Consider the following 15,302-nt stretch of genomic DNA (forward strand, 5'->3'; position numbering starts at 1 on the left):
ATTCACGTTAGAATAGAAACCAAACCTAAGTGTCCCCCAACTGATACAATTGATACATGGGTAAAAACATATCATATATAAATACCCAAACGGAATACTATTTAGCCACAAAAGAATGAAATCCTCTAGTTTGTAATAATGTGGATGAAATGAAAGATCATTTTGTTGAATGAAATAATCCAAGGGCAGAAAGGCAAACACCATAAAACTTTAATTAGTGAGTATAATCTAAAATCAGTTTGTCTATGCAACAGTTTCTCCACCTTTTCGGCACCAGTAGCCAGTTGATTTACAAGACAATTTTTCACTACACAGGGTGAAGTATGGTTTCAGAGTGATTCAAACACATTACATTTATTATATATTTTATTTCTATTCCTATTAATATGTAATAAAATACTTAGAAAACTAACCATCATGCAGAATCCGTGTGGTACCTGAGCTTATTTTCCTGAAAATTAATGGTCTCAACTGTGGGTGATGTGAGACAGCGACACCTGAAAATTGTTGCTTATGCCCATAATCCTATTTTGATTTCTCTCTCTGCAGAAAGTCCTACTTTGCAAAGACACAATGTTAATAATGAATCGGTATTTTTGAATATTCCACCTTAATCTAGAATGTATGGGGATTTGAAATTGCCTCAAAATACATTTGAGGACACTGCCACTTGAGATCTTATGTAGCTGGAGCTCTTTAACAAAGTTGATTCACCCGCCTTATTAACAAATCTATCAGGGATCTGTTCCTTTGCAGTTTGGGGTTCTTTTGTAGTTAGGAAATAGCTCTCAAACTGTTTTGAAACCTGAGATAGGTGATCACGTACCAGCTGAGAGAAACAAAGCCCTGGGTCAGTCTCCTTCAAAATCTCTGCTAATGTTGAATCACATAAAAAAAATCCCAGGGTTTCCTCTTCAACCAAGTAATTACAGTTTGGCTTTGAATGCAGCAACTTTATCTGCAACTTAAGCATAGATGACATTTTCCCCTAAATTAAAAGATTAAGTTTACTCAACTGTTGACTATGTAAAACAAGCAAGTTTTGTAACCCATTTTTGTCATTGAAATTGCTGCCAGTGATTGCTACTCTGCTAAAAAAATCTCTGGAGTGATTCTCATAATTCAAAAATGCTGGCCAGTGATCTGTCTTTACAAAGTCATCTCATTCTTTTGTGTAAAGGAAGGTATGCTGGCTCTGTGTCCATCTCCTCAAATGGCTGCATGAACAAAGTGAGCTGAGGGCATGTACTTAAATACAGTTTCTAATTTTAATCAGAGCCTGAAAAACAATGCCAAGTTCAAGTGACATCTTTTGACCAGCCAATATTTCTCCATGGTTGTCACAGTGTGGAGACCCACATTCAGAGGTTACCTCTTCAACCCTAGTTGTGATACCAAAGAGATTTTCTGTCATGACACCCATATATATTAGCACAAAATGAGCAATTCAGACTACTGCATGCATAATCATTCAAGTACTTGACTAGTTTAGTATTTGTGGTGTTGTTGGGCAGCAAAAATGCACCTAATATGTCCTCATGCCTATCCACCTTTATATACATATATATAGATAGAGATAGAGATAGAGAGAATCACAAAACTAACATCCATATCTTCTTGTCAACATCAGTAAACTAATCAACCTGTACTTCACATTACTGTGGCTCACTAATCCTCTCTATTCATTTTGCCTCTATACCATCTGTTACTTCATCAGTTCATCTAGTTATGATGATAGCCAAAGGAAGAATATTGTCCCCTTTTGACCAGCCCACTAAAATTTCCTGACAGGTATTCTTAGCAGCAGGCAGAATCAGCTGCACCAGTAGTAAAAGACTTCCTAGCTTTAGCGGTGAGGTTAGCCAGGAAGAATGATGCACACAGTGAAGATATAGTTGATGAAGATGTGATCTTCAATAATTGCTTCCTATTCTTTGCACTGATTTTTCTTCTTTTTAAAAATTCGAAGGGTTTCTCTTTCAGTGCAGGGTGCTTGGTTTCCACGTGGTGGAGCAGCTTTGAAGATTTCATGGTTTTGTTGGATAGCTGCATATTATACAAAGTGGGCTTGGAGAACGTGAATCATCTCTTGGAATGAGTAAATAGAACTGTTGGTATATTATTTTAAATGCTTTCTTTTTCTTAGCAGTCTTAAAGGCTGAGATTTCTTATCATTGAATTGTTCCTCCTTTTCTAAGGTACTCAACAGTGACATTTGTTTTCCACTGAATTTGCCTGGGGTTTGCTTATGAGCTACTAAGACTGTGACTGAGTCAAGTGTTCAGTGTGGGAGAAAACGTGGAGACAGAAGTGGTAAATAAAATAATGTGAGGGTCACACATGAGCTAAAGAAGTGTTGGGTTCTGAGTTAAAGCCGACCAGCAGAGGCAGTTGCACAACTGAAGTCCATCAGCTCACTTGCCATGGTACAGCCTGCCATCAGAAGCAGTTTGTCACTGAAGCCATTTGATATGAGTCTGCAAACAATTGATTTATTATGTTCTATGTGGAGTCAAACCTCTCTGCTAAGTTAATTTATATTTGCAGCTGCTCCTCAGCACTCACATCACTTTCTCAGCTCTACCTAAGTCTTCAGGTAATCAATTCTCAGAAGTGCACACCCCAGATCCCTTGGATTGTCACAGCAGATTTCATACTCCCCTGAGAATCTAATGCTGCCCTGATCTGTTAGGAGGCAGAGACTGGGTATAATATGCACAATGGAGAGTAATGTCAATGCAGATGAATCTTTGTTCTCTCCATCCAACCTGCCTCGGGGTGGGTACCTCAGTTCCCAACAGACCACATTCAGCATGAGGCCTTGGAGACCTCTGTCCTAGAAAATAAGGGCAGAAGGGTATCAACCAAGGCCAGGTGGAGCAGCCGAAAAAGTCAATGGGCACTAAGATCAGTTAGATCAAGTACTAAGTTCCAGTTAGATAAGTTACTTATGCTATTGAATACACTGATAATTATAAGCACAGACGTTATGAAGGTGGCACATTCTTTAGGTCAGAAGAAATACATAAAGAGTTGCTTCCTAAGTCTGATTAATTTAATTTATTTCATAGGGGAGTATTTTCCACTTAACAAGGTATTTTAACTTGTGTACCATAAATAATTACATCAAACACCACAAAAAATTAAGACTGCAATTAGCAATGTAAATTTTAGTTCTTCTTACACAGAAAATTTTGCTCTTGTAATATAATTGTAATAAACTAATAATATGTCTCTCATTTTAATAGGTTTTTTCTTGTGCATGTTGTTTCTTGAAATTAAATGTAATATGCCTTGAAAGATAATGGTTTTTTCTCAGAATAAAGCAAAGATGAATACTGTGAGTTATTCATTCAGTAAATGAGTATTTATTGAACATCTAATTGTTTGTTAAGCAATGTATAGTAAGGAACTTGCTGACTTCAAGGAATTTCCATATTTTTAAAATAGCTAATAAAATAATGGGTGTACTAATAAATGTAGCTAATGTACTACATTAGTGACGAAGGGTTGCTTGATTAGGTGGCCTCAGAAGAACAATTAGAAACATCCTCAGAGAAGAGCTCAGTCGATTTGTTAAGCATGCACATAAAATGTGGCCATAACACAGACAAGGGGAGGTAGTGAAAAAGCAGTCTGCAGATAGGTTGGGCAATCTCAAGTCAGAATTACAGGAAGTGGTAAATGTTGTGTATTTTATCTTAGATATAAAGAAGATGCATTGAAAAGTTTTACACTGGACAGGGACATAATAGCATTTAATGGACTGAAGGAGCAAGAGACTAGTTATGGGCAAGAATGGACAAAGCAAAGGCCCCGAGAAGACTGAGAAATATAGAGGAAAGACAGTGGTATCTAGAAGTGGACAATGATAAGAATAAGCTGTAAAATATATTTGGAATTAAATTTAGCAGAACACAGTGATGAACTGGATAAGAATAGGAGGGGAAGGGCAGAGTTAAAATGGTGTGATGGACAGACGGTGCTGCCACTTACAGATTACAGTCGTCAGAAGTTAGAGGAGTGAAGGTGGGACACTGTGGAGGAGAAATAAGTGTTTAGTTCTTTACCTATCTCTTCAGTGCCTAATGCCTACTTAAATATTCAACTGGAACTGTCAAAGTTAGGAAGAATGATCACTATTACTGCTCCTAAACCAATTGTACTTTGTTGAGACAAAAGTTTTCAGGCAGGCTTTGACCTGCAAATCACATGAGATCTGTGAACACACATTCAGTTCTATACATGGAGAACAAAGAGTCTCAAGACATTTTATACATGTGCTGTGTGAGTGGAAAATGTGCTCACCTCCAAGTCTATTACATGATCATCAGAACATTCCAGAAGGCGTGGAACAGCAGGTGAGGGATGAAATCAAATGATAAGGTTATGAGTCAGGCTCTATTCAAACTAAGGGACCAACAAATCAAATAACGCTCCTTGAGCCTGGACATACTGACAAATGTCAGAGGAGTACGAAGCATATTAAGCCTAGCTACTCTTGTTGTGGAAATCGTTGGTGAATTCTTAAAGCCAAGGCTTTCAAAAAACTGTAAAATACAAAAAATAAAAATTATCATTGATATTTATACTTAAAATAAATAAATAATATATCAGGAACCTCTGTTCTAAATTTTTATAATGTAAATAATGAAAGAAGTTTTGTTTTTGTTTTTGCTTTTAATTTTTTTTCTGGTACTGGGAATTGAACTCACAACCTCATGCTTGCCAGGTAGGCGCTGTGCCACTGAGCTAAATCCCCAGACCCTTGACAGAAGTATTTTAAAAACAAAAAATGAAAACAATGAAAATATTCCCTAAACTCCTCCTATATCCTCTGAAAATTTTTACAAAAGATAATAATACAAATTAATCATAGAAATCAAGATTTATCATGTTTCTATGATCTCTAGAAATGTATCATGTAATTATGCTTTCCTAATTAATAGAAGTAAAGGTATATTGCATTTTAAACCTGTTAGTTATTCCAAATCTGAGAATTTTAAAGTAAGAGCATGTTATTAATGCTTGTTTGTTGTTTTTTAAGGAGTATTTGTCCTAAAAATTAAATCATTACTTGTACATCCTTATTTATGCTTATTTATAACCTTTTCAGGTGCGTCTCAGCCTCCTGCGCCATCCTGTGAAGTTTACGGTTCATTGGCACAGGCTGACTGAAGTGCTAAATGGGTCCATTACCAATAGCCATAGAGATTCCTGGCATACATATATCTCAAGGTCTAAGTCAGATGTTACTACGATAAGTTTCAGAAAGAAAAAATGTTTCTCTTTATTATAAAACTTTTGTATCAGTACATAATGTCCAGAAATCTTCAAAATATGTTTTAGCTGTCTATGTGAGTTACTGAGATACTTTTATGACTTTACATGACAATCTTTCTTCTAATTGTAGTTGTGCATTTACCATTTTTGTGCTACTGTGACCCCATGTATGCTTTAGTTCATCACACCCTTGGTACTGCAGCTTATTTTTCAAGTTAAATAAAAACACTAGCAGGGAAACAAAGACACTGCTGTAATATTTTGACCCTTACACTGACAGTTTCATATATTTTGAAGAAAATAAAGATATGGAATCAGGATTATGAAACAAGCGTTCACTTCAGAGAGATGTTTCATACATTTATCGTCTGACTGTGCAGTGTGCCAGAGTTTGTGATGAGTGCTGACATAACTCTGGAAAATTAAACACAGATAGTGACTCACTGAATTTCTAAGGTAGTAACTACTATAAGATACAATTGTCCAGCAAATGGGAGATTTTTGGCTTCTTCAGCATTTATTAATTTGATGTGTTTAATCTTCATCTGCTATAAAGAAGACTGTCAGGGAAATGATGGGGTCTCGCTCATTTTGCATAGCTGTTTGATCACCTTTTCTATTCATATTTGAACATCGTCTGGCAGTTGAAAAAGCACAGCAGTCAGTCACCTACAAAGAGTGTAAAAGCCCATGCCCAGACTTCAAATGTCACCACATCGCTATCTCACTGTGAATGGCTTGAATTTACTTCCTGTTGTTAGTGGTGCTGAAAATTGCCACAGGTTTCCACAGTTTATAATGTATTGTCTGAACTGAAAACATTTCCCAAATTGAATTGACCTTTTAGAGAACAGCACCTTCATCCTTAAAATGCAGGACAGTTGCAATATTTTATTTAAAAAGGTTATTTAGTTATAAAACTTGGAGAAAGGGTAAGGAATTAGAAGAGTGTATCTCTTTATATAATGGTTTGTTGTCCAAAACACAAAACAAAGACCTTTGATTACTTAGCCACTTAAATATTACACAGAAGAATACATCAGAAAAATCATATTTTACCTATATAAATAAAAATGAGTAATATAAGAAGTGAAAGAATTTTTATTTTGTACTTTTTATTATAATGTTATCTTGTCACTAGATAGTGGATAGAACACTGCTGAGTCTATTAGTTTACTAGACATACATACAAGGCAGTAATTTAAATCAACTTGATTATACATAACTGTAGCATCAGTATGGTTCGTGAGACTAGAAGAAATAAAATACAAAACATAATCTTGGCTCATAGAGCCAACTTAGAAAAGTATAGCCAAAGTGAAAAGCTTCTTATATTTCTCTTCTTTTCTTACTTTTCTTTTCTTTTCTTGTTGTTGGCATGACGATGGAATGTTGACATCAAATATGTTAGATAAAAAAATTTCCAGTATTTCTTAAAAATATGTTAGAATACTGAATATCAAAAGTTAAGTTATTTTAAGTGCCTTTCAATATTCCTAAGAAATTAGGGAATATATTAACATTTTTATGTCTCTGGTAATATAATTACCATAGAATCAACATGTTACTAAAATTCCACCACATATCATTAGACATACCATTTCATTCTCCCTCGATGGAAGGAAACAGTCCTTCTGTCTGTGCATTTGGATTGTGCTGGATTTGCTCCTCTGCCTTTCAGTGTCAAAAATGTCTTTTTTCTTGACTGGGTCTCTGACTGTCATTTATTTAAAAGTGACATCTAGGGGCTGGGGATTTAGCTCAGCGGCACAACACCTGCCTGGCAAACACAAGGTCGTGAGTTTCATTCCCGGTACCAGAAAAAAACAAAAAACAAAACAAAACAAAAAAGTGACGTTTATGTGCCTATTTGGCTTTGTCCAGAAGCACAGAGAAAACATGAAATTTAAACCTGATAATGGTAGAGAAGATAATGGTAATAACTATAATTTCACAAATAGTTTATTAAAAATCAGTATAATATTGTTCACTTAGAATGACTGCTAACATTGCAATTCAGAATTCTATTTTATTCATTTTCATCATTGCAATACAGAAAGGTCTGTTTTCATCCATTTCACTGGCATTTCTCTGCATAAAGATTTATTTCAGTCATGCTTGTTGTACTGTTTTTCTTATATCTAGCACTTGCAACTCATCAGAAAAATTCTTAGACATTACTGACTCAAGTATTTCCCTCCCCAGTTTTCTCACCAGGCCGCTTTAATCACTTTTGGAAAGAAAGGTACTGATGTTTATTCCATAGTCCTTGCTACTAACCACACTTTACCTCTCACTTCTGCCCTTGTTACTGTGCTCCCTCTGGAAAGCATCTTCAGGTCTATCTTCCATCATTGTTTCTCAGAACATGTTAAGCCATTTGCTTAATTTTTCAGCTGAGTAATTACATTTTAAAGTGCAGAAGTTTTAGACATTGCTTATTTCAATAGTACTGGATAGTTTTTATTTAATTTTAAGACTTTCTTTATATAAAGCAGACCTTATATCCTAAAGTAAAGTGAAACAAAATGAACCTTGAATTCTACCTCAAACTATGCACTAAGATGAATTCCATGACATGAAAATATAACAATAAAAAAAATGAATAAAACTTTTTGAAAAAGTGAAGAGAGTATTTTATATTCTTGTGTTAGGCAAGGAATTCCTGAAGAAGACACAACATTTCTAATCTTAAAAGTCAAATAATTTGCTAAGATTATTCATAAATTTGTATATATACAGTCAGAGATCAAATAATGAACTAATGAAAATAAATAAAAATGATTACATCAGAGCAGAAAGATGTTAACAAATATTTTACTGAGGAAAATACTCAAATCATTTGTCAACAGATACTCAACACTTTTGTTCATCAGGAAAATATGTATATTCATTTTAGTAACAAATATTTGACTTTTATCTTGAAAACACATCACCAAAAGCTAATAGTCTCAAAAAAATGCCTGGTAAAACTGGATAAATTGGGGCTGGGGATTTAGCTCAGCGGCAAAAGCGCCTGCCTGGCAAGCGCAAGGTCGTGAGTTCGGTTCCCGGTACCGGAGAAAAACCAAAAAAAAAAAAAAAAATAAAAATAAAACTGGATAAATTATAGTCATTTTTTAGGATATCAGAAAGTTTTGGAAAGATAAAATACAATGGATAGAATTTTTATATGATGGTATACTACTAAGCTATAAAGAAGGACAAATTTGAGATATTTATTAGGAAATGGATGAAACTGAGTCCATACTTATAACTGAAATAAATCAGTCTCCCATGTGTATACATTATATTGTCTCCCAAGTGTAAGAAGCTAAAAGAGTAACTAAGGCACAAAATGTAAAATAGATATTGTGAAATGGGAAGAAAATGCTCAAAAGAAAGGAAAAGTTGGAATGGGAGAAGGAGAAAAGAAGGAAGGGAAAAGGAGATATATATATATATACATATATATATGTATCACATATATAAGATATAAATATGATAGTTAAGATAGTTATACTAATTGTATTATACATATACACATACAATTGTATATATATGCATACATACAATTGTATATATATGTGTACACACACATACATGATAGTTATGATAGTTATACTACTAATTGCTATCAGCTCATTGAAGGAAAAGGTATATACCTATATTGCTTGATCAATTTTCCAAGCCTGTATCTTGTATTATGAGAAAATACTTTGAAGATAAGAAACGCACAATATACTCTCTATTTTTACTCTCCTACAATCTTGTTTTGAAATTTAATATCATTGTTTTTATTGTTTCTTTTTATTTTCTTTAAAATCGAAAAGAAATTCCAGTGAAATCCAACTCATTGTGAGTTGAGATGAAAAACTACATTTGACTTTTCACAGAAGAAATTATCCAGGCTAGAGCAACAGCCCTGGATGTGTCCCAGGCAGAAGACAAAATAAACAGAGAAAATCCAGCAGTGTTTTATACAGTTACACAAACAAATAGCCAATCTGCTCCACAAGACACACAGAAAGGCTGGAGATGCTCTGGGCAAAAAGCTAAACAGCTAAGCTAAAAAGAAACTGAAGAACAGGAGAAATATCTAGACTGTGTGCTAAAAAACTCCCAATGATTAATTAAATATTAATTGTACACAAGGCAAGTTTACATATTAAGCTGTAGAAATTCACTTGTGAATAGAAAATTAGAATTTCTTATTTGTCACATTTCTTATTTTGACATCTGACTAGAAATACTAAGATTATTGAAAAAACTAATTTTAAAGTGGAAGTAAGAAATATGCAAGGTCCTACACAAAGTTGACAGTAGTGTGCAACATTACAATTTTTAAGGTTCATAATACAATAGCTACAATTTAATTAGATCTGTCATTAAAGAGAGCTGGTGGAGTTCCTATAATGTCTTTGAAAAGTTATCAACATGAGCAAAGTGTGCATATACTGAAAGCTTATTACATTCACAAATGATTATTAAGGTATGTGTATATATTTATTACTGTATAACCACTGGAAATACTATATATATTTACAAAATGTTCTGGTAAATTTATAAAATACTTTTAAAGCATACTGTTAAAATACATAAAAAACATTCACTTTATAGCCAAAGAATGGACTATTAAAAATTAAAGAGAAAATAATTCCTGATATTTTTGTCACATGAATGAATCTTGAAATTAGTAGATCAGTAAAAGAGGTCACACAAACGGAGCATGTACTCATGATTTATTCTAAAATTTAACAGCTTAAGGTATCTCAATATAGTATAAGAGAAAGTGGTGCAGTGTAACAAGGAGAGGCAGAGAGAACTCATACAAGGGGAGAGAAAATGGAGTCATGAAAATAATGGTTATTTGATCAAGTTATATTCTCCAGGTGTACATGGTTGGTACTGTTCAGTTACACACAGATAAAACTATAAATTTAAAATACCTTGAGAAGCCTGACACTTTAGAATGTTTCAGTTCTTGCTCCATTCCATGAAAAGAAGCTTTATCACTTAAAAATAGCATGCTAACGTATCTAGTGTGTCTGGAATAAGTATATTGTGGTTCTTATACATAGTCTGCAGTTAAATAAAACACAGTTGGTTGACACTTGAAGACTTGACTTTCTTTAAATGCATATAGTCATATATCGGTAGTAGCAGAGTTACACAGTCATACACACAGCTTATTCAGCCGCGTGGAGTTGCAGATACTCTAAGAAAGCACGGGCAAGTACTTAACTAGTTGCAACTATCGTTTAGCTAGAAGGGGTGACGTCAGTAGTCCTGTTATCAGATTGTATGATAAAGTCAAACTATCCAATACCTCTACACATTCTATCAAAGAAGTAATTTAACATTAACTTGAGGGACTTTTAAATTTCTTATATTCACTTATTAGGTGTACGCACAGTATTTCCAATATGACAATTAACTTTTCTGTTGTTATAAAGCATTGCAGGGCAACAGACATTTTAATCAAGTAAAGTCTCACATAAAACACCACAATTACCACTCCTGGTGAAGATAAAAGAATTTTATAACCACATATTATAAACTTTATAATTAATAAGAATATGGTAACTAAAGAATATGGTGTAACTAAAGGATATTGATCCTAAAAGTTTCCATGTTGGGTTTGAGGATATCTTTTTGCTAATATATCAAGCTCACTATCTGTATTTTTCTTGTGTTTGGACAGCATGGCTTTTTTTTCAAATTTCAGATTCATAAAGATAAATTTTAAATGGGTATTTTAAAAGCATTTCCACTTAAAACACACATTTCATCACACTGATGTACAAACTTAGAATAGTAGAGAAAGTATGCTTCTAACATGAACACTAATGTGTAACAACTGATTTCGTTCCTTAGCAAAAGTCAAGCAAGAGGCAATACACATTTTAAGAGAAGTCTTATAAGTATTTAATGTAAAGCATGAAAATTCAGTTTGATGTGAATTTACATACTGTTGCACAACTTTTATTTCATGATAGGCATAAATAAAATAGATGTATTTGAGGACTGACTGGCAATTCAAGATAACATACATGCTAAAATATAAATGAACACTGAAACAACCACAAACTATACAAACTACATGTAAAGGCTTATCTAGACCACTGTACTTCAGTACAGATAAAATTAATTCAAAAGAGACTAAAGACTTAAAAACATTGCAGGATCTTATTGAATTACTCCAGTAACACATGGAAAGATGTTACATGACATTGGTATAGGAAAAAATTTCCGGGGTTGACAAGAAAAACACAGTTAACAAAATCATAAGTGGAAAGACAGGAAATCTCTGCATAGCACAGAAAATAAACAACAGAATGAAGAGAGAATAAGAGTAGAATAGGAGAAAACTGTAGAGTAAGAGAAATATTCAATAACTCCACATCTGACAATGAGTTAACATCCAAAATTTGTAAGCAACTCAACTCAGTGTCAAAAAATGCCAAATAATCTAATTAAAACACAGTCTAATGAGTTCAGTAGACTACAGAAAGATGTATGAATGGACAACAGAAAAAATGAAAAGATGTTCAATATCATTAACCATCAGGATAATATAAAATCACAACCCAATGAGATATTACTTCAGTTTAAAGTGCTATTAAAGAACACACATATACACAATGTTGGCAAAGACACATGGAGAGATTCTTATACATTGTTGATGGGAATAAAAATTAATACAGTTATTATGGAAAGCAATATAGAAACTTTTAAACAATTAAATAGAGAACTATAATATGATCTAGTAATTCTACTACAGGATATGTATCCAAAGAAAATGAAACATCTGCTTTCCCATATCTATTGTGGCATTATTCACTATAGAGAAAATACACCATCAATCTAAATGTACCTCAACTGATAAATAAACAAAAAGATATATGTATATATATAATATATAAAAATCATATATATCGTATTTGTATCATAGATATATAATATATATAAATACTATCCAGTACTACTACCAGATTTAATTCTGTAATCATGGATGGACTTAAAGAATATTATGTTAAATGAAATCAGCCAGGCACAGAAACACAAATCCTGCATAATCTTATATGTTGAAACCATTAATAGAAATTACAAGAATCAGAGCTACAGGTGATGGACTCTTCTGCATGAGTTTTCTGGGTGCAAGAAAGGCACTTTGCTAGCACCACATAAATGTGAAAGATGACCTCAGTAACTGAATGAAAACCCGCCTGCCCAGCATCTAACAACAATCTGAAACAAATGACCTAAAAGTGATCCTTAAACATAAGAAACAGCTTCACTATTCTCAGACTTCTTGATCTACAAATCTTTTGTGATTTTAAGTATATGTTGCTGAATTTGAAACTTACAGCCCAACACAATGAATAAAAAGAAAAATTAGAACATGTCAAGATATAAACCAGTTCCTAAAAAGTGCTTCATTTTTCTAAAATGAATATGTTTTTGCATATCCACACAAATATAAGATAATAACTCCCCATCATATTGCTAAAAGAACAAACATCAGATAGACAGTGAAGGATTAAAATATGAAAAGAACACTAAAATCACCAAAGAAGATTCCTTTGGAATATGATGGACAATGCCAGTTATTTTGCAATTAATTTGCAATATGGAGGAATGTGTTTTAAATAGAGTTTCAGTATAAGTAATATTGAGTTGTAATCCTATGTCAGCATTCTTGGAAATTTTCTTTCTCTATATCTATCTCTGTCTCTGTCTGTCTTTCTCTTTTCATAAATCCAAACACTTTATAATTACTACACAAAAAAGTGTGAAATATTTATCAGCATCATCATCTTCATTTTTTAGTCACAAGAGTGAGTTTTAGATACTGACCAAAAAGACCCATGTTTAAAAATTAAATAACAGCATAGTTGCATTGTAAAACAAAGCAATCAGCTTCAAAGTAAATTATTATAATTGTCATAAATTATATTGTTTGTTGAAGACACTGAAAGTTAATTGCGTTCCAACACATTTAACCAGGTGTTAATGAAGGTGCGTAAGGTTGTTTGATTTCAAATTTACAGATAACTCTAAAAAGACTGACTTTCTCCACTTCTTTTTAAAGTTGTACTAAATGTAAAAGATAATTCCTCTGGCCTATATTATTTCTCTTATTTGAGACAGAAACAGAATTAAAGACTTGGCTGCGAGGGAAAAAGAACAGAGAAAAGATTTCTCAGTGTTGTAACACAGGTCCTATGTCTAGTTTTAACAGTAATGTCTTCTTAAAATTTTTATATCCTTCTAAAAATTTGTTTCTCCAAAGACAAACCCTCTTCATAAATATGTTTCAGCAGAATTTAGCTTTCACTGAAAGTCAGCAAAGGGAAACGTTAAAACCTTCTTGTGTTTTTCCAAAAAAGATTATTTCTTTAAACTTTCCTCAAGACTGATTGTTTGAAACCGAACATATAACAAACTGAATGTTATGTGTTGGAAACAGAAAGAGTAGGAAAAGGAGAAAAATATTAAAGTAATATTTTCTATTTTCTCTTACTCTATTTTAGTGTACATATGCTAAAGCTATGCATATGTTTTGGATAAAATTGGAAGATTTTCTAAATAGCTTTTTTTCCAGAGGACACTGTAAGATTTTTAAAGATGTCATGACACCATAGCTTTTGGAAAGTCTTTTTTTCTTGGTTGTCTGCATTATTTCTTCTGAACTTAATCATAGCTTTTACTGAATTGTTATTTTCCCTTTCATATATGACTGCTTAAACAGATTATAAACATAAGCCTTTTCAAATTATTTCTTAAATGAATGAAATTACATAGAGGGAAATAACTAAATCCCAAACAAAATTTTCAGAAGAATAAGCCTCATCACATACACAAATCTTTCACATTGTTAGTTATTTATCACGATGGATGTGTTCAAAATAGTGTTATCATCTACTTAAGATTTTCCTTACAGACTAGTATCACAGACAATTCTTAGTATATGAAAGAGAAAACAAAGTAGTGATGATGAAGCATATCAATAAAAAGTCATAGTGTTGAAAATCTAGAAGACACCTTTTCTTTTAATCAATAAACACAAAAAAAATTAAGGTGAAAGTTACACTGACATTTGGCATCTTTCTATTTACAATGGTATTACATACTATTTTGTCTAATTCTGCTTATATGCAAAATAATTTTATATGCCTGTTAAACACATGTTTGCCATTCCTAGTGTTTTGGATATTCATGATTCATGGTTGTGGGTAATGAAACAATGGTAAAGCTTTCTGTGGGTAGCATGAATATTTCTATTTTCTGTAATTATTCTAGGATCCATTAAATGCTTTGCATACTAAGGTGCTCAGTCATCTAGTGAGGATCCATTGCTTCCTTGCCCTACCCTGCTGTATCCATTTCTCCTATCATAGGCTTAAAAATCTTATAATTGACCTAGTTCTTCTATATATCATTAAATTTCTATTCTCAAGGTGAAAGAATCTCCCCCTTATGCTAGGCTAGTATCCTGCATGAATATTTTAATTCTCCATTCTCTCCAGCTCCTAGAGAAGCACTTGTGGTGAAAGTTTCTCCAGCAAAGTTGAGGACTTAAGTCCAAAATTGGACACATATACTAATTTAAACTATAATTCCTCTATATTTTGTATGAATTAATTTCATGCTCATGGAATTGTTTCTGCTATATATGCAAAAATATCCATCTCAATTTAAAATAAGATCAGATTTAAAAGTTTTTAAAACTCTACCTTGTTTTATTTTTAAAATTAGTTAATTATGATTTACAAAAGGCATTGTATAAATTTATGCTTTTCTTTAAAATGTGTTTCAAAACTAGAAGAAATAAGAGTGCAAGATGAATATTATTCTGTCTTTTTCTCTAAACCTAAATATTAGAAAAAAAAGACATTTTACAAGGAATTGTCCTGTGGAGTAACATTTACTTCTATAAAGTTCCAAGGATAAATCTGACAAATTTGCTTCTGAAATGAGAGACAAGCGAAGAGATGCCACTCAGCCACCTTTCTTCTCCCCACTGTATCATGAGA

Source organism: Chinchilla lanigera, unplaced genomic scaffold, assembly GCF_000276665.1.
Source record: "Chinchilla lanigera isolate Chin_1 unplaced genomic scaffold, ChiLan1.0 scaffold00003, whole genome shotgun sequence".
NCBI classification, from domain to species: domain Eukaryota; kingdom Metazoa; phylum Chordata; class Mammalia; order Rodentia; family Chinchillidae; genus Chinchilla; species Chinchilla lanigera.